The 24,125-nt window shown below is 40.8% G+C and overlaps 1 pseudogene; it reads left to right on the top strand.

The window, feature by feature from the left end:
* The first annotated feature begins 12,386 nt into the window (after positions 1-12,386).
* On the top strand, positions 12,387-13,170 carry LOC109437889 (small ribosomal subunit protein uS3; annotated as a pseudogene).
* Positions 13,171-24,125: the final 10,955 nt, after the last annotated feature.

Genomic DNA, 24,125 nt, shown 5'->3' with positions numbered 1-24,125 from the left:
CCTCCCTACCTGCCTCCCTACACACAGCTCCTCCCACAGGGCTCTCCAGGTCTGGGACAAGGATGGGGCAAGTGCAAAACATACAGGGATGCAAAAAACAAAAAGAAAAAAGAAAAAAACAGTAATCAAGATAAGCAATATTTTAATGCAATAGTTTTTTTTTTTTTTCGTTTTTTTTAATTGTGGCAAAATACACATAAAATTTACCATCTTACCCATGTTTAAGTGTACATTTCAATGGTATTAAAAACATTCATAATGTTGTACAAGCATCACTAGCATCTATCTCCCAAGCTCTTTTCATCTTCCGAAACTGCGTGCATTAAACAATAAATCCCATTCCCTTCTCCCCCAGCCCTTGTCTTTATGATTTCGACTACTCTAAGTGTCTCATGTAATTGGAACCATACACTACTTGTCTTTTCATAACTGGCTCATTTCACTTAGCCTCAAGATTCATCCATATTGTAGCATGTGTAGCATGTGTCAGAATTCTCTTCCTCATTAAGGCTGAGTAATTTTAATGCAATAGTTTAAAAAAAAATCAAATTACTGACTTTTCCTGTTGTTTCAGGCTCTAATATGACTCCTCACAGCACTGTTACTGATCCTGTCTTTATTTTTAAAATTTTGTTTTATTCATCAGGTATATTTTTGCATCGATTTTGATTTTTTAAAATACTGCATTAGCATATTATTTACCTTGATTAGCGAGTTTTTTGGCACCCCCTTTACATTTTGTGCCCAAGATGAATACCTCATCCACCTAACCCTAGTCCCAGCCGGGGCACTGCACCATAAACAAATCCACATGCAGTATTATGTCAGGTGTTGCTTGGATGAAACATATCTTTCTAGTCTGATGCTTTCACATCTGGGGCCTTACTGACCGTGAGGAGACTGAACCTCCCAGGATAAGCCAATTCCTAGAGATAGAAAGGAATTTGCCTTCCAGTGAGTCTTTCATATGCAAACCAACCAATCTGAAACCCATACCCCAACCACCTCACTCCCCTGCCCTGGTCACTCCAGGGCCAGGTACCAGACAACTAGGAGCAGCCCCTATGCTCTAGAGCTCACCAAAATTCTTCAAACTAGCCAATCCTACACCTGCTTATCCTGCCTTGCCCATTCCTTCCCATGGAAACCACAATAAGGGCCCTTGCCCATGTTCCCCATCGCCTTCTGCCCCCTGGCGGACCCTGGTGCTTCACCATGTGGCCCTGCATGGCATGGTCTGCCCCCTCCTCTTGGAAACAGCAAATAACAAGCTGTTGTTCAACAGCAATCAGCTGATCTGTTGGCCTCACTCTAGCTGAATAATGATAAAATCTATGTTTTAAAACAGTGCTCAGGGAAGGTGATATGGAGTGATTAAGGTTGCTGTTTTAAATAGGTGGTCTGGGAAGGCACTTCTGAAGAAATGTCTTTTGAGAAGAAACCCGAAGCAGGGAGGAGAAGAAATGTCTGGAGAAAGGAAAATAGTGTACTTCCTGACTAGATAATTTGCTCATTTATGAACCAGCTCTCCCTCCTTTTCTCCCACAATTTTGACAGCACCGTTTTCTTCTGTTTTTCTCTTGCCTTTGTGACCGCGCTGTCCATGCTCCTCGCTGCTTCCTGGGGTGTCCAGAGAGCCTCCTCGCCTCCAGTTCTCCACCCTCCCTGGCGGTAGTGATGCTTTAGGGGCTGAATCTTCCCCATGGGCCGTTCCAAGTACTTACTAGACTTCCCACAGACTATCCCACAGACACTTCAAATTTATCCTAACACCAAACTCATTATCTTCTCCCCAACCCTCAATACCTTCCACCTGGATTATAAGTGTCACAATTGGTCCTTTTCCCTCTGTCATGCAGGGACTCTGGTCCCGCTCCCCGCACAAGAACACAGGACATGGTGAGGCCAAAAAGGAACACCCACGGAGCCATAGATAGGGGAGTCAGACCACTATATTCTCGCTGGCGGCTGGTTGGAGACACAGGGAGCAGGAGCCGCACGATGCGCAATCTGCCAGTGCAGCCACGGCAGTTATAGCAGTGCCTAATGGCTCACCGGTAACAGCTGCTGGCCACCCAGTCACATCTGATGGCCATCTACTACCCGAGCCAGCACCTTTCCATGTGAGGCCAAGAGCCTGGAAACTGCTCACTGGGTGTCATGCGGGAGACCCTGCTCGCTGCGCCATTTGTCGTGCTGGGAGGCCTGCGGGGTCTCAGCTCCAGCTCCCCGCACAAGAACGCAGGATATGGTGAGGCCAAAAAGGAACACCCACGGAGCCATAGATGGGGGAGTCATACCACTATATTCTCTCTGGCGGCACTATACTCTCACTGGAGGCTGGATCCACACTGTCCGCAAACCGCCATCCACACTTGCCAGCCCAGCCGCCATCTTCTTGCTAGCCCCATTCTTTCTCTCTCCTCTCCTCTCTCTCCTAGCGTAGCCACAGCAGTTATATTAGTGGCCAATGGCTCACTGGTTACAGCTGACGGCCAACTAGCCACAGCTGATGGCCATGCAATCACAGTTGATGGCCATTTACTACCTGAGCCAGGCACCTGTCTATGTGAGGCTGAGAGCCTGAAAACTACTTTCTGGGGCTCTGCCCCCACACTGGGACTCTGTCCCCACACCCTCCAGTCTCTCCTGAAGCCAATTCATACTCTACAATATTGCCAGAGGACTCTGACCATGGCACTCCCCTGCCCAATAATTTCAACGGTTTCCCACTGTCCCCAACATAAAGTCCAAATTTGTGTCCCCAACCTATATCATTCCACCTCCATTTCCAGTGATAACCCCCCAATCTTCAAACTTTGCCCCACCAGGTTAACAACTGTTGCCAAATCCCAAAATTCACTGACATTTTTTACAACAGTCTTTAACCCCAATGCAGCCACAGACTCTGATAAACACTCTCTGAATGTTTTAGGATGTTCTAATTACAAAAGGAAAACAGAAACTCATAGACACGGACAATAGTTTAGTGGTTGCCAGAGGGTAAGGGGGGTGGGGGGGAGGTGAGGGTAAGGGGGATCGAATATATAGTGATGGAAGAACTGACTCTGGGTGATGAACATACAATGGGATTTATAGATGATGTAATACAGAATTGTACACCTGAAATCTATGTAATTTTACTAACAATTGTCACCCCAATAAATTTAATTTAAAAAAAAACAAACAAAAAAAACAAAACAAAAGGAAAACATGTTTATTATAGAAAATTAATTAAAAAACTAATGAATAATATTGAAATCATTACCTATAATCCTATCACCTACTACTAACCATTTACTGGTATTATTAATAATTGAATATCCACTATGTGCCAAGAGCTAGATACAGAGGAAGTAGAAATTCTTAAAGGTGTTTAAATGAGGGGCGGCTAGTTAGCTCAGTTGGTTAGAGCATGGTCCTATTAACACCAAGGTTGCTGGTTCGATCACCACATGGGCCACTGTGAGCTGCGCCCTTCACAACTAGATTGAAACAACTACTTGACTTGGAGCTGATGGGTCCTGGAAAAACATACTTAAAATAAATAAAAGTTTTAAAAAAACAAGTGTTTAAGTAAAAGAGAGAGAGAGAGAAAGGGAGGGAAGGGGAAGGAGGGAGAGAGGGGGAGAGAGAGAGAGAGAGAGAGAGAGAGACTTTTCATATGTTGTTCCCTCTCTGGAATATCCTTAACCCCTTTATCATGTGGCAAACTTCTCTTATTCTTGAAGACCAACTCAAGCCTCTCCTCTTTTATGAATCATTCCTGATTTCCCTCATATTGAGCTAATTGCCACCTGATTTTTTTATCACTCTGTACCTTGTATATTCTTCCATGTTAGCCCTTATTGCACCCTATCAAAGGGTCTTGACTGTATGTATCTGTCTCCTTTTCTAGTTTATGGGGCTTTGAGGCAGAGAAACATGGTGACCTAATCTAACCCTGACACACAGCAGGCCCTTAAAATAAATGTTACCAAACCATGCTTCACAAAGCTTGAGTCAGAAAAACCCAAGTAGCTTCAGTACCTACAACTGCATTTGACAAAAGCTTTGTGTATTTTCCAGACACCTCTTCTTATCTTAAAGCATTTCCCCAGGTCATGTTGTAAATGCAGTAACATATATAACTCAGAGAGATCCAAGATTGCAGAGTATATAAACACTGTCTGCATCTTCCATGAACACATTAAATTACAACTAAATTATAGAACAATCAACCTGGAGAACCACCTGAAATCAAGCCAAAGAGAAGTCCTATAACTAAAAAGATAAAGGAGCCATGTCGAGACTGGTAGGAGGAGGGATGGAGATGCAGAACAGGCCCAAACCTGAGAATCAGCCAAGGAGGTTCCTCCAGGAGGAGAGAGGAACTCCAGCCCCCCACACCAGTCTCCCCAGCCAAGAGTACTGGTACCAGGAAGAGGAGCCCCCACAACATCTGACTGTGAAAAACAGTGGGCATTCTGACCATCTGGCTGGTACGGAAGGCTGCGGGAAACCCACACATCCTCTTAAACTGCCTGCACACAGACTCACTCGCTCTCAGGCACTTACCTTGGGCTGCAGCATAGGGATGGTGACTCGGGGGCCTCGGAGACATATAAGGGACAGACTGAGGAGTGTGGCTTCAGGGAGGACTGGAGGACAGCTGCATTTTCTGGTGAGGGATCCTCATCCTGTGCAGCCAGCAGGCAGGAGCCATCTTTCCTGTGCTGAGCCTGTCCCCACAGACCAAATCTGAATCTGATTGGCCAGGTGAGCTCAGCTGCTCCATCTTCCTGACTCACTGGGACCCCGCCCCATCTGATTCGCACACCACCTGAGGCACTTTCTCTGAGAGCAGTCAGCTCCTCACAAATTACACTCTTTCTTGTAAAATTATCAGAGTCCATGGGCCCCAAGTGGGCGGCAACTGGCCTCAGTGTGCTCGGAGACCTTTGCTGAGTCACTCCAGGCTCAGCACTGGCATCAAACCAGAGTCTACATTAACCTGGTGACTACACTAATGATTCCCTGAGATCCTGCCTCATTTAACTTGCTTACTGCATGAGGATTTATCAGTGGCTGAACCTTATGGGAGCTGGAAGATGGCAACAGGCCTCCAGGTGTCCTAGATTTTTGCAAAGTTACCCCAGGCCTGGTACTGGTGGCAGACATCCTCAGTTCGCAGCATGGCCTCTCTTACGCACCTCCAGTTTTAGCATATGGATCCCTTTATAGCTCCTACCAGGTAGCCCCTGGCCAGTCACAGGCAGTGGCTGACTTGGGCCTGCACTGGAGCCCCTCCCAAAAGCCCCCAGAACCAACATACTTGGAGGTTAGCTTCAGTCCATAGTGGAGAACTGCCTAATTAGCCTCACGAGTGGCACACATAAAGGGTGGCCTCAACAGGAAACAGAGCGCACTGGGGCAAATCCCATTCAGTGGGGTAAGCCTCCCACACAGCAGCCCATAAGCTGTGGACGAGGCCAGTCAGCCTGAGGATCAATCCCACACAATGATAAGCCAAATAGCAATTAAGGCTTAACTATAATAGAAAAGCATACACAATCCACACAAGTTAACACTCATGGAGCACATGACTCAGGTGACCAAGGACACTGTCCACTGGGTCCCACAGGCCATTTACTACACAAAGCCACCCAGCCAAGATGAGGAGACATAGCAGATCTAACTAATACAAAGAAATAAACACAGAGGTAGCCAAAATGAGGAAGCAAAGAATTGCATCCCAAATGAAAGAACAGGAGAAAAATCCAGAAAAAGAACTAAACAAAATGGAGGCAAGCAACCTACCAGAGACAGAGTTCAAAACAATGGTTATAAGGATGCTCAAGGAACTTAGTGAGAACTTCAACAAAGAAAGAGCAAGCACAAAAAAGGATATAGAAACTATAAAAAAGAACCAGTCAGAAGTGAAGAATACAGTAACAGAAATGAAGAATGTACTAGAAGAAAGCACCAGCAGACTAGATGAAGCAGAGGATCAAATCAGCAATTTAGAAGACAAGGTAGCAGAAAACACCCAATCAAAACAGCATGGTACGTATATACAATGAAATATTGCTCGGCCAGGAAGGAAATGGGTGCTTGCCACCTGTGGCAGCATGGATGGACCTGGAGGGTATTGTGCTGAGAGGAGTATGTCAGACAAAGACAGATGCAATGTGATTTCACTTATATGTGGGATCTAAGAACAAAATTAACAAATAAAACAGAAACAAACTCATAGATACAGAAAATATTTTGATGGTTGCCAGATGGGAGGGGGTTGGAGGTGTGGGTGAAAGAAGGGGACAGGATTAAGAAGTACAAATTGGTTGTTAAAAAGTAGTCATGGGGATGTAGGGTATAGCATAAGGGATATAGTCAATGATATTGTAATAACTATGTGTGGTGTCAGATGGGTACTAGATTTGTTTGGATGATAGATGGGAGGGGGTTGGGGGCAGGATGGAAAAGGCGAAGGGATAAAAAGCACAAATTGGTAGTTAAAAAACAGTCATGGGGATGTATACTAAAGCATAGGGAATATAGTCAATGGTAATGGTAATAGCTATGCATAGTGCTAGGTGGGTACTAGACTAGTCAGGTGGATCGCTTCTTAAATGATATAAATGTCTACCGCTATCTGTACACCTGAAACTACCCTGTTTTCCCGAAAATAAGACCTAGCTGGACTATCAGCTCTAATGCGTCTTTTGGAGCAAAGATTAATGTAAGACCCGGTATTATATTATATTATACCCAGTCTTATAGTAAAATAAGACCTGGTATTATATTATATTATATTATATTATATTATATTATATTATATTATATTATATTATATTATATTATACCTGGTCTTATATTAATTTTTGCTCCAAAAGACACATTAGAGCTGATTGTCCAACTAGGTCTTATTTTCAGGGAAATGCAGTAATATAAAATAACATTGAATGTCAACTGTAATTGATAAATTTAAAAGGGCGGGGGGAAGAGGAAGGGGAATAAGAGGTCCAAATTCCCAGGTATAAAACAAATAAGTCATGAGGATGTAATGTACAGCATAAGGAATATAGTCAATAATGTTATGATAGCCTGTTATGGTACCAGATGGTTTCTGGACTTATGGTGATCACTTCTTTAGGTATATAAATGTTAAGTAACTATGGTGTACCTTGAAACTAACATAATATTGTATGTTCACTATATTTTTAGTAAAAATCTTAATAAAACATGTATAACTCATTTTAATGGGACATATTGTACAATAAGCAAGTCCTACTAGATTCCAAAGCAAATTACAAGAGTCGTTTGATAGAGTTTGTACTCCCACTGAGCCTGCTAAAATTATTTAGCCCATCCCTCTTACTAAACTCTGCCAGTGTGAAAGCATTTAAAAGAATCAATTAGCTAATCCTTGCAGCACCTCTTGGGCTTAGCCAATGCTCTCATAACAGTTTAGAGATACGAGCATTTTCTAAAAAAAACAGAAACAAAAAAGCAGCCGGATTACCCAATGATGCATAGCACCTGAGCAGTCAGCAGCCAACCCTCAGAGTCAAAAGGCCAGCAAAAAATTCTCACTTCACTAGGGACCCCCTGCTTCTAGCACTCTCCATCTGAGGAAATTTCAGACTTGAGGTAAGATAACCAGAGCAGCCAGGACCATCAATGGGAAATAAAATGTCATTTAGATAAGCAGGAACTTGTGGAATACAAAGAGGCAGGGGGTCCACATAACTTAAAACACAAAGATCAACAGCACGAAGTGTAGAGGAACTAAAAATTACTGCTTTGTAATTGCTCAGGCCTTACCAGTGAGGAAGTTATTCAGTGTAAATTGAGAGGAAATGAAAAACATTTATATATACATGCATGTGTATACAAACACACACATATATTTACATTTAAACATTTTTGAGTCCTCATATTCTTGTAACAATTCTGGAAGTAGGTAATATTATCCCCACTTTAAATTTGAGAAAAAGGAGGCGTGGGGTGGTTAAATAATCAAGTGATGGGGCTGTACTCAAACCTAGATCAATCTGACACCAAATGAAAAAGAACCATTATACATACTTCTTCCCAGCAACAGAAGAAGTCATTGTATTATTTTAGGCGTCAAGGCCCCAAAAGAAAACAGACGGCACATTCCAACTACAGAACTTGAGGAAACTTTAATAAAGGGCCTGTCTAGAATGAGGTGGGCAGAGAGCAGGGAAACCTCAAGGGACAATGCAGTTGGGATCAGTGGTCCCTGTTAATACCCGTAAGCCCAAAAGGGCACGGGGGCTGCTGGACTTTGGAAAGAAAGAGGCTGTGTGGAGAGAGACATGTTACAGAAACTGAAACTAGTCCAGAAATTCAGCCAAGGCACTGGATACCACAAAGAGAGGGGAGGGGCAAGCACAGGCCTCATTCTCCTCCCCGCTCTAATCCCTGTTGGAGCTCCCGCCAGCCAAACCAACCTATGAGGGTGAGGTAGCCTGGTAAAGTAGTCCAACTGCCAGGACACAGAACAAGGTGGGAAAAACTGAGGTGTAGACGTGAAAAGGAAAACAGATTGATCAAACATGAATATAAGTAGAGAATCATAGTGTCCTGCGATTTTTGAGAGTCAACGAAAAAAGGTTTATTATTCCAAAGGATGAGGGTATTAGGTAGGAAAAGAGAAAGTTTGGCTTAAAACATGATTTAAAACAAAAAAATCACACTTTAAGACTACAGATCATTTTTGTTAAAAAAGACTACAGGAAAAAAGATATCCTTACGCTTTTGCTTTCTGAAAAATTAAGAATGATCAAAATATAACTAAGTTTGCTGGGGTTTTTTTTTCTTTGTTTGACCTGATGGCTTGATGAATTAAAGGAAAAGCAAATGGTTTAATTAAACCAACTAGAAAAAATAGTTGGACTGAAAAGGCAGCCAATTTCTGCCAATCCTCCTTCCCCATATTTTCTACTGAATAGTCAGCTCAGACAGTGCCTAAGTACAGGGTCTAAGGGGCTCCCCTTTGGAAATGAGCAAAATCATGGGAACTGAAGAGAGAGAGAGGGAGAAAAACAACAGACAGAATATATCCATAAATGAACAAAGGCAGGAGTCCTTTTACTAGAACATCAGACAAGATCATCTACACATTCCTTGAATCTAGTCAACAGGTATTGTATTTTGAATAAATTCCTATACTTATCAATTCTTTCACGTTTCACTATACTGAATTTCTCTGCAATGAAGAGTAACACTATTATTAAAGAAAAATGGACATTGAAACAAAAGCCTATCATAAGATAATATTTAAATTGAGATTAAATACAGATGTTCCTCAGTTTACAACAGGGTTACGTCCTGATAAATTTAAAATATCCTAAGTCATAAATGCATTTAATACACTTACCCTGCCAAACATCATAGCATAGCCTAGCCTACCTTCAACATGGTCGTAACACTTACATTAGCCTATAGTTGCCAAAATTACATAACACAAAGCGATTTTGTGATAAAGTGTTGACTAACTCGTGTAATTTATTATGCGTATCGCTTTCCCACCATTGTAAAGTCGAAAAATAGTAAGTTGAACCATCGTAAGTCAGGGACGTGTCTATACAGACATCAGCGTCAGCCCATTACTCCTTCTAAGACAACTCTCGATATTCAGAGGCAAAGAGGCAGCTGGGAAAAAGCATGCAACCTACCGAGAACAGAACTCAATCTAAAACCAAAGATGGGGAGATGTGTTACACTCTTCATGTTTTCTTGATCAATGACTGCATAAAAACTGAAGGAAGGTAGTTGAAACTCACGGTTTCCGTTTGATGTACTTCCTGGTCTAAGAGATGCCTCATCTGTGGCAGAGACTCGGCATCCATGTACGTCCATTGGTCATTACAGAAACAGAGCTGGCTGGATTATCAAATTGTGATGACCAGTGTTCTCAGATTCACCATCATAAGGGAAAAGACCGAACGTCAGCAGGCCCTTTATAATGCAGACCCTGCTCCAAGGCGCTGTCTCTTCAGCTGCTGCAAATTTAGCCTAAGGTGTCACTGCTGACCATCTCAGATTATCAAAGCTGGCAGAGAAGAAAAAGCTATGCTGGCCCAAGTCCCTCACTTTACAGGTGAAAGGAAGCAGAGCCCAAAAGGACTAAGGAGGAAGACATTCCACACCACAGGGAAACTTGTCTTTTTTTTCTCTCTCTCTTTGTCAGAGCTTTACATCGTTTAGGTCATAACTTACTACATTTAGCACAGTGGCAATAGTAAATAAAATACCCTAAATGATCACTCAAAAAAGTAACCATACTTTTTCATACATTTAGGGATAAAAAGAGAATAGTCATAATTGAAACTGGGGCAGGAGCTGAGCTAGAAGTGGGGAGAAGTACGTATATGGCCAAAGGTAAAATCCAAATGAATGTAGAAAGATAGAAATAAGATGATGAGCAGATGAGTTAAAGGGCCTGCACAGGTCTATTGCAGTTAAATGTCCGTAATTTACTTTAAAATCTTCAGTATAGACAATGGAACACAGTAATGTGTCAGTTGGCATAAGCTTTATTCAAGGGGCAGTCGGTTGTCCTAATGAGGGACCCGGGTTCCTGGGGTAAAAGCCCCCACAGCAGAGGGGCTACTGCTACTTGCACTTCAGGTACTCGTATCTTGGTCCTCACCAGTGCTTTTGCTAATGAGTATAGAGAATTTCAGAACTAGCGAAATCAGCAGCTCCTTAATCAGCACCATGGATGTCGGAATGGGCTCAGGCTGGTGAAAACAGTGGTATTCAACATAAGGTGGGTTGATTAAAATACCTGTCCTATTCCCCAGCGTGGCATGAAAAGAGGAAATGAACAGATTGAGGCCTGCCGCCATGCTTAAGGGTGAGGCTTCACGCCTAAATGCTCATGTGCCCTTCCCTTACGTCGACAGGAGTGGAGAGGGAGGCTGAGGAGAGAAACGGACAAACTGACACTTCAGGACAGAGATGATGTGATGCTTTGCTTTTGAAAGCAGAAGTTCTTGCATAGGTAAACATCAATTTCTAAGCTCTTGAATGCATTTCTTTCAAATGTATAGCGTATACATTGGTTACCCTAAAGCCTATATTGTACTAAAATAAATAAATAAATAAACCACATGCTTATCCAAACCTACTCCCTACCCCACACAAAAATACACTATCCAGCCACAAACACAAGATCTCCCAATTTATGCTATGACTCTCTTCTCTATATTTCACTAGCTAATTTACCTTAAAGTAATCAAATCTTTTTCACTAATTTTCATATGTAGCATATTGTAGAAATCTGTTGATAAATACATAGCCTGCATTGTTTCTAGATTAAAATTTTAAAACATACCTCTTCAGATTTGTAATCATTTCCATCTAAATAATTTTCAGGTTTTTGCAAAACCCTACTTGTAAGCATCTCCAATATAGGTTTTGTCAAACACCTTACCTCAAATATCTTCATGGATTATTTCAGTATTAAATTATATGTTCACTTTTCATACTGCATACCCATTTTTCTCAAGATTCCCAGCTAATTTTTTTTTCAAACTCTATACTAAACAATGAGGAAGGAGACATTACAAATCAGTGGACTTGTACAAATTAGTGACTGCTCGGGATTCTGCAATTTTAAATACTGAAGATGAAGCAGCCAATTGTACAGACCCGACTGAGGTTTCTTTGCATAATCCTTTAATGAAATGAGACTGCTGAATTAGAAGAAGTTGGGCAACCCTGACCCAGATTCTTAAAGCAAGGGTCGTTGGCCTAGATGTCTGTCAAGATTGTGCATTAGAGTGTATTCTTAATCAGTGAGCGATCACAACAAATATTTCAGTTCACTTCATAAATCTCTGCTGTGTGATTGCATCTGACACATCTAGGAGAAGATAATCCCTCACGGTCCACTTGCTCCTGCTTCTAAATGTAAACTGTGTTGACTTAAACAGGGTTCACCATTCTGCCCTGTACTAGAGAGAGATGTGGACAGTTCAGAGTAACCAGTGAAGCAAGAATTCCTAACTGGTCATTGGAATATGAATTACAACACCAGGACCCCTTGCCTAACCATGACTGAGACTACCACAGTTGGTAAGGTTCTCCAAAATTAGGCACAGGAAGAAAGCAACGTGGTTCTCTGTTCAACGGAAAAAATAAAAAAGAGTGTCAGAATGTATTTCAGTGTTGTTTATTTCAACATTGTTGGTAGTAGCACACTAAAAAGAGGGGGGAAAGGAAATCACCTCAATCTCCATCGATAAGGAAATAGTTGAATAAATCGTTGCCCATTCATTCAGGGACTAATATGCAATTAAAGCTATATAACGTAGAAGTTAAGAGTAGGGCACATAGAGCCATTCCTTTCACTGCTGTGCAGCAGCAAGATGGCAGTGCAAATTTCCAAGAAGAGTAAGTTTGTTACTAATGGCACCTTCAAAGCCGAACTGAACACGTTTCTCACTCCGGAGCTGGCTGAAGATGGCTACTCTGGAGTTGAGCTCCAACTTACACCGACCAGGACAGAAATCATTATCTTGGCCACCAGGACACAAAATGTTCTTGGTGAGAAGGGCTGACGGATCCAGGAATTGACCGCTGTGGTTCAGAAGAGGTTGGCTTCCCTGAGGGCAGTGTAGAGCTGTATGCTGAAAAGGTGGCCACAAGAAGTCTGTGTGCAATTGCCCAGGCAAAGTCTATGCATACAAACTCCTAGGAGGCCTTGCTGTACAGAGGGCCTGTTAAAGTGTGCTGAGGTTCATTCATCATGGAGAGTGGGGCCAAAGACTGCGAGGTTGGGGTGTCTGGGAAATTCTGAGGACAGAGGGCTAAATCCACGAAGTTTGTCGATGGTCTGATGGTCCACAGTGGGGACCCTGTTAACTACCATGTTGACACTGCCATGTGCTGCTCAGGCAGGGTGTGCTGGGCATCAAAGTAAAGATCATGCTTCCTTGGGACCCAAGGGGTAAGACTGGCCCTAAGAAGCCCCTTCCTGACCATGTGAGCATTGTGGAACCCAAAGATGAGATACTATCCACCATCCCCATCGCAGAACAGAAAGGTGGGAAGCCAGAGCCACCTGCCATGTCCCAGCCAGTACCCAAAGCAGAACAGGGTCTCCTTGCATCTGGATCTGGAATTTGGGGTTTGCTCTATAAAGACCTTTAATAAAATCTTTTTAAAAGATTAAAAAATAATAATAATAACAGTATGGCACATAGAGCCTGGGTTTCTCACTCTACCACTTCTTAATCTGTGTGACTCCAACAAATTACTCAATTTATCTGGACCACTGTTTCCTCAAATGGAAAATGCTGACAATAACAGTGCCTATCTCACAAGGTTGACAAAAGGATTTTAAAAAGTGTTTACAAGAGTGATTTGGATATAGTAAGCATCCAATAAAACAATCTATTAATAATTAAAATAGCTAATTTGTCTAGTTAGAGCTAATAACTGAATGGATGTCCTTGGCAAAGTAATATTCATGGACAGATAATATTGCAAAGTAACCCTATAGTCAACAATGAGATCAAGGAAGACATCAAAAGATACCTTGAGACAAATGAAAATCAAAACACAACAACCCAAAATCTATGGGACACAGCGAGGCAATCCTAAGAGGTAAACTCATAGCAATACAGGCCTACTTCAAAAAACAAGAAAAAAACTCAAATAAACAATCTAACCTTACATTTAGAAAAACTAGAAAAGAACAGCAAACAAAGCCCAAAGTGAGTACAAGAAAAGAAATAATAAAGATCAGAGTGGAAATAAATGAAACAATCTAAAAAATTTCAAAAGATCAATGGAATCAAGAACTGGTTCTTTGAAAAGATAAACAAAATCAATAAATCTTTAACAAGGCTCATCAAGAAGTGCGAGGACCCTAATAAATAATATCAGAAATGAAAGAAGAGAAGTGACATTGGACATCACAGAAATACATAGAATTATAAGAAAATATTATGAACAATTATATACCAACAAATTAAACAATCTGCAAGAAATGGATAAATTCCTAGAAACATACAATCTTCCAAGACTGAATCAAGAAGAAATAGAAAATATGAAACAACTGATTACTATTAACTAAATGAATCAGTGATCAAAAAACTCCCAACAAACAAAAGTTCTAGACCAGATGGCTTCACAGGTGATTTTACCAAACATTCAAGAAAAATTAACCCTATCTTCTTAAACTATTCCAAAAAATTCAAGATGAGGGAAAACTCCCAAGCTCATTTTACAAGGCCACCATCACCCTGATTGCAAAACCAGAACAAGACATTACCAAAAAAAAAGAAAATTATAGGCTGATATGCCTGATGAATATAGAGGCAACGATCCTTCAACAAAATATTAGCAAATCGAATTCAGCAATACATTAAAAAGATCACACACCATGATCAAGTAGGATTTATTCCTTGAATGAAAAGTTGGTTCAATATCCACAAATCAATTAACTTGATACACCACATAAACAAAATGAAAAATAAAAATCACATGGCCATATCAATAGAAGAAGAAAAAAATGTTTGACAAAATCCAGCATCCATTTATGATAAAAACTCTCTGCAAAGTGGGACTATGAGGACATACCTCAATATAATAAAGCCCATATACTACAACACACAGCTAACATCATCCTCAATGGGGAAAAGCTGAAAGCATTCCCCTTAAGATCAGGAACAAGACAAGGATGCCTACTTTCACTGCTTTTATTCAACATAGTATTAGAAGTCCTAGCCACAGCAATCAGACAAGAAACAGAAATAAAAAGCATCCAAATTGGAGAGAAAGAAGTAAAAGTGTCATTATTTGCAGATGACATGATATTATATATAGAGAACCCCAAAGATTCCATCAAAAAACCATTAGAACCGATAAATAAATTCAGTACAGTAGCACGATACAAAATTAATATTCAGAAATCAGATACATTTCTATACACCAATAATGAACTGTCAGAAAGAAATTAAGAAACAATCCCATTTATAATTGCATCAAAAAAATAAAATAAAATATCCAAGAATAAATTTAACCAAGAAGGTAAAGGACCTATACCAGAAAAATTATAAAACACTAAAGAAAAAAACTAAAGAAGGCACAAAAAAAATGGAGGCATATGCCATGCTTATGGATAGGAAAAATTCACATCGTTTAAATGTCCATACTACCCAAAGCAATCTATATATTCAATGCAATCCCTATAAAAGTACCAGTGGCATTTTTCACAGAACTAGAATAATACTAAAATTTTTCACAGAACTAGAAAAAATAATACTAAAATTCTAGTTCAGGAACCACAAAAGACCCTGAATAGCCACAACGATCTTGAAAAAGAAGAACAAAATTGGAGATATCACATTACCTGATATCAAACTATACTACAAGGCTATAGTAATCAAAACAGCATGGTACTAGCATAAAAACAAACACATACTAGATCAATGGAACAGAATAGACAGCCCAGAAATACATCCATGCCTATATGGTCATTTAATCTATGACAAAAAAGGCAAGAATATATAGTGCGGTAAATACGGTCTATTCAATAAATGGTGTTGGGAAAACTGGACAGACACGTGGGAAGAAAATGAAACTGGACTGCCTTTTCTCACCATATACAAGAATAAACTCAAAATGAATTAAAGACTTAAATATAAGACCTGAAACCATAAAGCTACTGGAAGAAAACATAGGCAGTAAACTTGCTGACATTGCTCTTAGTAAATTTTTTGGATATGTTGCCTGAGGCAAGAGAAACAAGAGAAAAAATAAACAAATGGGACTACATCAAACTCAAACGTTTTTCCACAGCAAAGGAAACAACCAACAAAACAAAAAGACAGCCTACTGAATGGGAGAAGATATTCACCAATGATACATCCAATAAGGGATTAAGATCCAAAATTTATAAAGAATTCATACAACTGAACACCAGAAAACAAACATCTGTTTTTACACAGAATTTAGAAGGGCAGAATATACCTCAAGATGGAAAGAGCCCAGTGAACTCTTAAGTTGGTCTTGGTGGGTGCTGTGAGGAGGAAAGAGAAATGGAAAAGGGATTCTTGAATCTGACCTAAGGACAAGCTCCAAGGGGCCAGTATCACGGTAGTGAGTGATTAGTGCTGGTACAGAGCTGTAAATTTGCAAATGTTTCCTCCTCTGAGCTTCTCACAATCCTGTGATGTAGTTGCTTAAAGATTGTTCACTAACCTCATCTTCTACATAAGAACTGGATGCTCAGAATGTTGCTAAATTCTCACTCAGCACATGAGTGAAAGAGTTGAGAATCAAACCTAGGTTTTTGGACCATAAATCTTGCTCCCTTCCTGGAATAGTTAGTGACTGCTGTATGTTCTTCTGGAGCTCAGAGCGGGCCAGCCAATCTCCTTTGCCATGGATTGCCTGTGGACTGGGGCTGGTGTGAGATATTTGTTTTTCGGTCAGTTTTGTTTTTGGTCTCTTAATATTTATTTCAGGGTGATTTCCCTAGCATACTATTGTTTATTGGATCCAAATCTCTGAATAAATATTGAAATTTTACCTACCTGGGTTTATTCAAATGAACTATTATCTTTGATGTTAAAGACAAAAATGAAACCTGAAGCAAATTCAAGGGGGTTGGTTTTCATTCTTTGGATGCTTTAGACCTGGGCTGTTGGGTTTAAATAGTGCCATAAAGTATACTGTCCCCAACGGAAAATAGAATGGAGGCCCCTTGGCATTGCCAAAATATTTGGTTTTCCTTTTAAACTCCTCATTGATTATGAATTTTGCTTTTCTGTTGGAGGAAGAGACATTAACGCAGATTTACTCTATAGTTAATTCTTGATTATTCTCATCCACAATCTATTACCTGCAATTCTGAATTCCAAAAAGTTCTGAACACCTTTTTTTTCATAAGTCTGGTGCAAACTTATTTGGTGGAAATGCCAGATCTAAACTGAAAGGAGTTTAGGCTTTATTTATCCCATTTAATGTGGATATTTATGTGTTTTGCTGCAGAAATATTGATACAAGATGTTCCCTGGATCCCGTTTAGTGTATTACCTAATAATGGTTGAATAAAATCTGGAAAATTCTGATTTCTGAAATGCATCTAGCCCCAAGGATTTCAGATAAGGGATTGTAAACCTCTTCTCAAGAAGAGAAGGGGTGTGTGTGCATGATAGAATAATGGAGAAGCACAAGCATTAGACTGCAGTACCTTTTACCCACATACGTGCCCTTCCTGATGGAAGATTACACATCTCCACTCTGCTGAACTCTTGCAGAGCCACGTGATTGATTGATTTTCTTTGGCAAATAAAATAAGAGCAGAAGAGATGAGTGATTCCCAGGCAAAGCTTGGCTTTGTATTTAGGGTATATTTGCTTTCTTTAGTTCCTTCTAGTTGGAAAACTAAAATTTTCTAAGAGAACGGGCCATGCAATTTTTTTTTATAATGATATCAGCCCCAGGAGCTCATTTGACAAGCTGCAATGACCAACAAGAAGCCAAGTCTGAGTTTAAAAGATAGATAGATAGAAAGATGTTAGATAAATTAGCATCATGCTGGTTCAGCTCAGGCTTTTATTCAGATAAGACACAAATATTCCAATTTAAGGGAATACAGAGCCAAGCAGTTAATTTAGTTAAGGCAGCAGAATCGTAAGTGGTTTTTCTTATTTTACAATGAATAAGAATTGGGATGGAAAAAATATGTATTTAATGATTCCATTCTGGTTCACACCATTTATCAAGAATTCTTGGTGGAAAACATTGGCTTATATGATATTTGAGTTTAAAGCGGGGAAAGAAAAGTGTTTGTTTCAGAGTCAGGAACATTAATTACAGTGGCCTTTTCTAGATTTTAGGCCCCAGAACTGTTCAGTTTAAGCCCCTGGTTTAGTCAGGGTTTGGGGCTTCTTCTATGCACAATTCATATTACGGGGGGGGGGGGGGGGGATGCTATTAGTCAGTATTTTGGAATGGCAAAGCAATTTTTACCTGTTATTCCTAGAGCTGAAAAAATATATACAGAAAATACCCCTAATAAAAGGAAATTACAGAAATCATTGTGAACAGGAAAAGGAGAATTATAGCTTTCATGTTCTTTTATTCAAATTATTTTCTTTCCAGGTTCTCAATTCTATAATGTAGACTTATTTTTTAAAATGCTAAGGTGTGTACACAGCTTCATTCAACATTTGGCCAGCATTTACTAAGTACCTGCTACAGGAAATGTAGGAGGGACCAAAGGAACATAGTGCCTGCCCACAAAGAGCTTAAGACCAGGTCTGGGTAAGTTCTAGATGCTGGTGGCAACAGAACCGGATAACCAGGAGGGGTCAGTACTACAGGCCTCCTTTGCCAGGCAGGGATCTGACAGATAATACCGGTGAGAGAGGAAAGGGCAGGTGGACAAGGCTGCAAGAATCAGTCTTACAAGGCGTGTATCCCGGAGAGGTCAGCTAAGGCTGGGGGGCCCTGGGTGGTGCCACAGCTCCTGACAGACAAGGTCCTGAGTCGGGAAGGTCAGAGATGAAAGCAAGAAGCCAAGAACCAACAGGCAAGACTATCAGAGACCCTGAGTTAGAGGTCCTTTGCTCTCTGCCTTCCTTTATCCTCCCTCCTGGCTAAGTGTGGGCTGGAGCCCGTAGAAGTGTGTTTGTTATAAGCACGACAATCCTGAGGTCTGCTGGAAGGTTCTAACTTAGACTGGTGTGTTTGTTATAAGTAGAAGTGTGTTTGTTATAAGCACGACAATCCTGAGGTCTGCTGGGAGGTTCTAACCTAGACTGGTGCAGGGGCAGAGCTGCTGGACTCTGTGAGGTCAAATGGGGACATGTTCAAGTCTTCAGGAGGCACTGCAAATGTGTTACCTTTTAGCCAGATAGGAACACCCAGAGTCAAAAAAGTGACCACACCCCTCGGTCTGCTACCATGAATCTGTAAATGTTCACATACTCTGATGTTAAATTCTTATAACTAACCGGAAAAATTCTTGGAATAAATCCAATATCATTTCTTAGGAATGTGAGTATATCGTGGATAGTAATGCTTCTATTACTTAATTATACAGAGTGCATTTTCAATGGCATACTTTATTAGGCATTATAATGCTAAGAACAGAAACAATATAGGTATAGTTAAGTTTTAGATTATCAGAAGCGGGAGTAGATCAGAGCAGGAAAATCTGTTTAAATACTTCTGGGATACCGTCAAATGGGTTGAAGAGGGATCATGGTATGGCTTTCTGTTCCATGCACTGAGACACACGGGGCCAGCTACCCATGCATCTGGCCCCACAACCTTACTGCAGCCTGCTTTGCTGGTGGCAGAAGGGCTGGCTAGCTGAAGGCTCAGGAGCTGTACAGAGCAGCAGAAGAATTAGACTGTGGCTTGGATACCAGTGACAGCCTGGATGCAATTCATAGCCTACAAAACAGACCACTTCCCTGTGCAGTTTTGTTCAAGGTCCAGATTAATCTCTGGAAAAACTTCCCATGAATGAGCCAGGCAGCCAAATACAATTGTGGTTAAGGCCCTCTGGCTGCGGCCCCTCCAGGGTCACAAACACTGTTCAAGCGGCCACTCCATCCTGTCACCAAGGAAGGGTTTCCCACAGCCACCCAGGAGTCCTCGCCCAGCAGTCGGTCAGCCCCTACAAGTTCACCAGCTTTGCCGTTTGTGTGTCATGGATGGTATCTCCTACAACTTCTGACTCCAATTCAACAGTTTCTGACAGCAAACCACATCTTCCCTGCGACACGACTTAGAGTTTACGTGAGGTTTCCTCACCTCTGTCCGTGCTACTTGGTACTAACCGTCACTTTCATAATGCACAGTACCTTGTGTTGTGTTTTCAACATTTATTTTATCACTCTGCTGATTTCATGCTACCCCGTGACACTCACACATGGCTCGTGTCCACACGTTCCCCCCGGGTGTTTTTGGTCTGCTGCTGTCTGGCCAGGGATTCAGCCAAGCACTGACAGCAGGCAGGACCAGGGGCCGCCGTGCTGCTAAGAGAAAAGCCTAAGTGCTCTGTCTGTAACATTTTATTTCATATTTTAAAAGATCAATTATGAAAATTTATTAACAAATATTAATCTTGGGTAATAAGTACATGGATATTTGTTATATTATTTTCTGTATTTTTTCTTTTTTAAAAAAATTCTCAGATTTAATTTCCATAAAATCAGCACATAAATATTTTTCATCTCCTTATTCCCACCAATCACCCCTCCCTTCTTCACAAACACAACACTTGGGAAATTTTCTTCTCCCTTTAAAAATGACTGTGAATTTGATGAAAAAAAGAAAGAATGAAAAAATATAATAAATGAAATATATATTTTCCAAATTAAAGTCCATATTGAGATGCTGCAATACTACCAGAGAAATATGTATTTGTATACGATGTATATTTACATGTACAATATACACTTACATGTGTTTGTATAGATACATACTCAAACTTGAGGTTACAGAACCACTTTGAATAGCTCTGTTTACTCTCTAAGAAAATTTATAAAGAGTGTAAAAAGAATAAGACATCAGTTCAAATTTCAAAATTTTTTAAAGACTCAATAATCCAAAATATCTCCCTAAGATTTGTTTAACATCACAGTTCAGTTCCCTGAGAAGCAAACTGTGAAGTGGACATTTGTTAGGAAGTGCTCTCAGGATCAATACCTAGACGGACGGGAAGGAAGCAGCACCTACAGAGGGAGAAATTATGCAACCAAGCAGCAACAACAAAGCCTTCAGCGGATCCTACTGGCCCTTCAGAGTTGCCTCAGTTGGCGCCCAGGGGGTCAGGCCTTCATGTCTTTGCATCAACCAGAAACCCAGCCCTCAGACGTGAGCTGTCCTTGGGTAAAGAGGCTTTCTGCAGCCAAGGGCAAGTGCCAATGTCCTAGTAGCTGGGGTAACGAGGGCTTCAGTCCTGAAGGGGGGTTTTGAAAAGCACACCACACTGTCTACTTACTATATTTAAGAAAGGAAGCAAAACTGTCATTAATTACATGTTGAATGACCTTCAGCAAGTCACTTAATGCTGTGGGACCCATTTTTCTTATCTCTCAAATGAGGCCGGATAGACCTTTCTCGAGTTTCTTCAGCCCTAAAGATCAACATGTGGGTCAAATTTATCACATTGATTTATCACACTGCGTTTTTTATAGCCTCTGTTAATATTTTCTATGTATATTTGGGGCCCTATGAATAAACAATATGCACCATACATTTATGCTCACTTTATGTGACCAGAATTAGTGGAACCACTTTGAATGTCTCTGATTGCTCTAAGGAAAATTTAGAAAATGTATAGAAAGATGTTTGTTTTAATGATATATTATTTACCATACCCATGATTTATTTGATTCCAAGTTAATTGGTAGACATAGGTTTCCAATGGCAGTGTTATTCTCATTAGAAAATATGTTTTTATTTTAAATCTGCTTACGACACACTCTCCGGGAATGTGTTGGGGCAACAAAGCCAGGACGGACCTTCTGTAGAAATCACCAATGGAGAGGATATACCCAGAATAACCAGGAGAATAACAATGATATAATGCTCTTTGCCCCTATAATGAGAACTAAAGAAATGTCCTGGGGGAAATACAGGCTACAGGAAATGCACAGTTAAGAGCATCTAACATCTCGCAACACAATCACAGGCTTAGCTCTACAGAGGGTGCCAAAAACATTTTAAGAGGGTATACACATTTTAAGAAAGGAAAAAAACTGTATTAAAATTGTGATGCTCAATATACTCATATAGCGACAACAAAAAATGAATGTAAGTCATGTGTATCCATTTTTTTGGCTCCCCCGGTATGTTTTGCTGTTGGCCTGATTTGTTGGACAGAAACTTCCAGGGGTTCCACTAATCAGGACCATGAACAGCAGGGAGGGAGGACAAAGAGCATCCTGACCGTCTTAGAACTCTGGGTGCCAGATGAAATTGGTAAAGCAGCAGTGGCGCCGAGTTTGCACAGGGTTCTCTGCAGCAGGCGTCAGTGCCCAGATACTCTGTCGTAACTCAAAGGGAAGGTAGTATCTTTCTACTCCCTTTTGTCAACATGTGTCCCTACATTGTCAGCTCACTTCCCTGTGGAGTCAGGGTCACCTGTAATAATACAGACCTTCCTATACATCTTTCCAAAGATAACATTTAAAAATAACATAATTTTCACAAATATATCTACCAAGATGTTCATGGAAATTCCTAACCGCCAAAAAAAGGATACTGTCTAAATTTCCAACAATAAAGGAATTTTTACATAACTTATAAAATATCCATATTATGCAATGAATATTAGCACTAAAGGTTATATGGTAAAAGAATACCAATCTTTTAAGCAAATGAGAGGGTTATAAAACAGTACCTGTGTTCTGATCCTGTGCACTGCAATGTTCATAGTGCTGTGTGTTTCTTCATTTTCCAAGTGCTCTGCTTTGGACATGTATTTGCTTCTGTAACTAGAAAAAGACACCGGTTCCTCCAATGGCCATATTCAGGGATGTACAGAAGATAGGGTGGGAATGGATTACACCACAAATGAAGGTGCTCTGCCTCCTTCCCAAAGGCAGCGAAATCTCAGATTAGATGTTGGATTACACCTGGGAATATAGACAAATACCTCACTTTAGTACTTCTCTGAGGCCACCCTTGGGTCCTGAGGGATTAAAGCTTCCTAAGCTTTCCCAAGAAACACCACAGAGAGCCCAGGCCAGGAAATGGGGGAAAATGGCTCAGCTAAAGTGCAGACTAAGTCCCTCACCTGGGGAGTCTGCAGGAGACATGATGTATCCTGCCTGTGACACTATGGGAGAGAAACATTCCCATCTTCTTCCCAGGGAGGATGAAACGTGAAGGTGGAAGGTGGATGTGTCTAACAATGACTTGGCTTATTGAATGAAACTCTTACTAGGTTTAAAAAAATCTCCCACTTTAACAAAGCAAGCCACCATCCAGGAAGGATGAAGAATGTGACTAACCTAAGAGATGGGAACGGTTCCTCCGCAGTCTGGGAGCCCATCCTCGTTCTTTGGCAAAGGTCAAGACTATCATTGTTCTACTTGAGGAATAATCGGCAAGAAAATGCAGCCACACTACAACAGAGTGAGGTCACCAAGGACCCCGGTGGGGGGAGGTGTGTGAGCAGGACCACTGAGCCGAGCCACCGGCCTCACTCGGCCTCCCCTCTGGCCGACTGGTGGCTCCTCCACAGGCCTTTCCTGCCTGCAAGAGAGATCCAGGTGAGAAGAACTCTGAGATCTATGGCAGGTAGGCCTGATATAAGACTTCAGAAATGTGTTTAATGGTATGTTAGAAAAGAAATGCCACCTCACACCCACTAGAATGGTTATTAAGAAACAAACAAAAAACACCCATAAAATAACAAACATTGGTGAGGATATGGAGAAACTGAACTCTTGTGCACTGTTGGTAGGAGTGTAAAATGGTGCAGACAGTATGGAAAACAGTATGGCAATTCCTCAAAATATTAAAACTAGAACTACCATACGATCCAGCAATTCCACTCTTGGGTAATATACCCAAAAGAATTGAAAGCAGAAACACAAACAGATATTGGTAAACCCATGTTCATAACAACATTATTCACCAAAGTGAAAATGTCAAAGCAACCCAAGGGTTCACCAACAGATGAATGAATAAACAAAATGTCATATATGCATACAATGGAATGTTATTCAGCCTTAAAAATTAAGGAAATTCTGACACATGCTACGACATGGATGAACCTTTAGGACACGATGCTAAGTGAAATAAGCCCATCACAAAAAGACAAATACTGTGTCATTCCACTTATATGAGGTACCTAGAATAGTCAAACTCATAGAGACACAAAGTAGAATGGAGGTTACCAGCAGCTGGGGACGCCGGGAATGGGGAGCTATTGTTTAATAGGAACAGTTTCAGCTGAGGAAGGTGAAAAGAGCTCTGGAGATTGGTTTCACAGCAATGTGAATGTATTAATCCCACCGAATTGTACACTTGGAAATGGTTAAGATGGTCAATTTTATATTAAATGTATTTGACCACAATTTTTTAAAATTATTACTTGATAAAAAAAATGCCAACGGGTCAGTTGG

The sequence above is a fragment of the Rhinolophus sinicus genome, linkage group LG02, assembly GCF_036562045.2.
Source record: "Rhinolophus sinicus isolate RSC01 linkage group LG02, ASM3656204v1, whole genome shotgun sequence".
NCBI classification, from domain to species: Eukaryota; Metazoa; Chordata; class Mammalia; order Chiroptera; family Rhinolophidae; genus Rhinolophus; species Rhinolophus sinicus.
The sequence above is the reverse complement of the archived record's forward strand: the minus strand, read 5'-3'. Positions and strand labels throughout refer to the sequence as shown.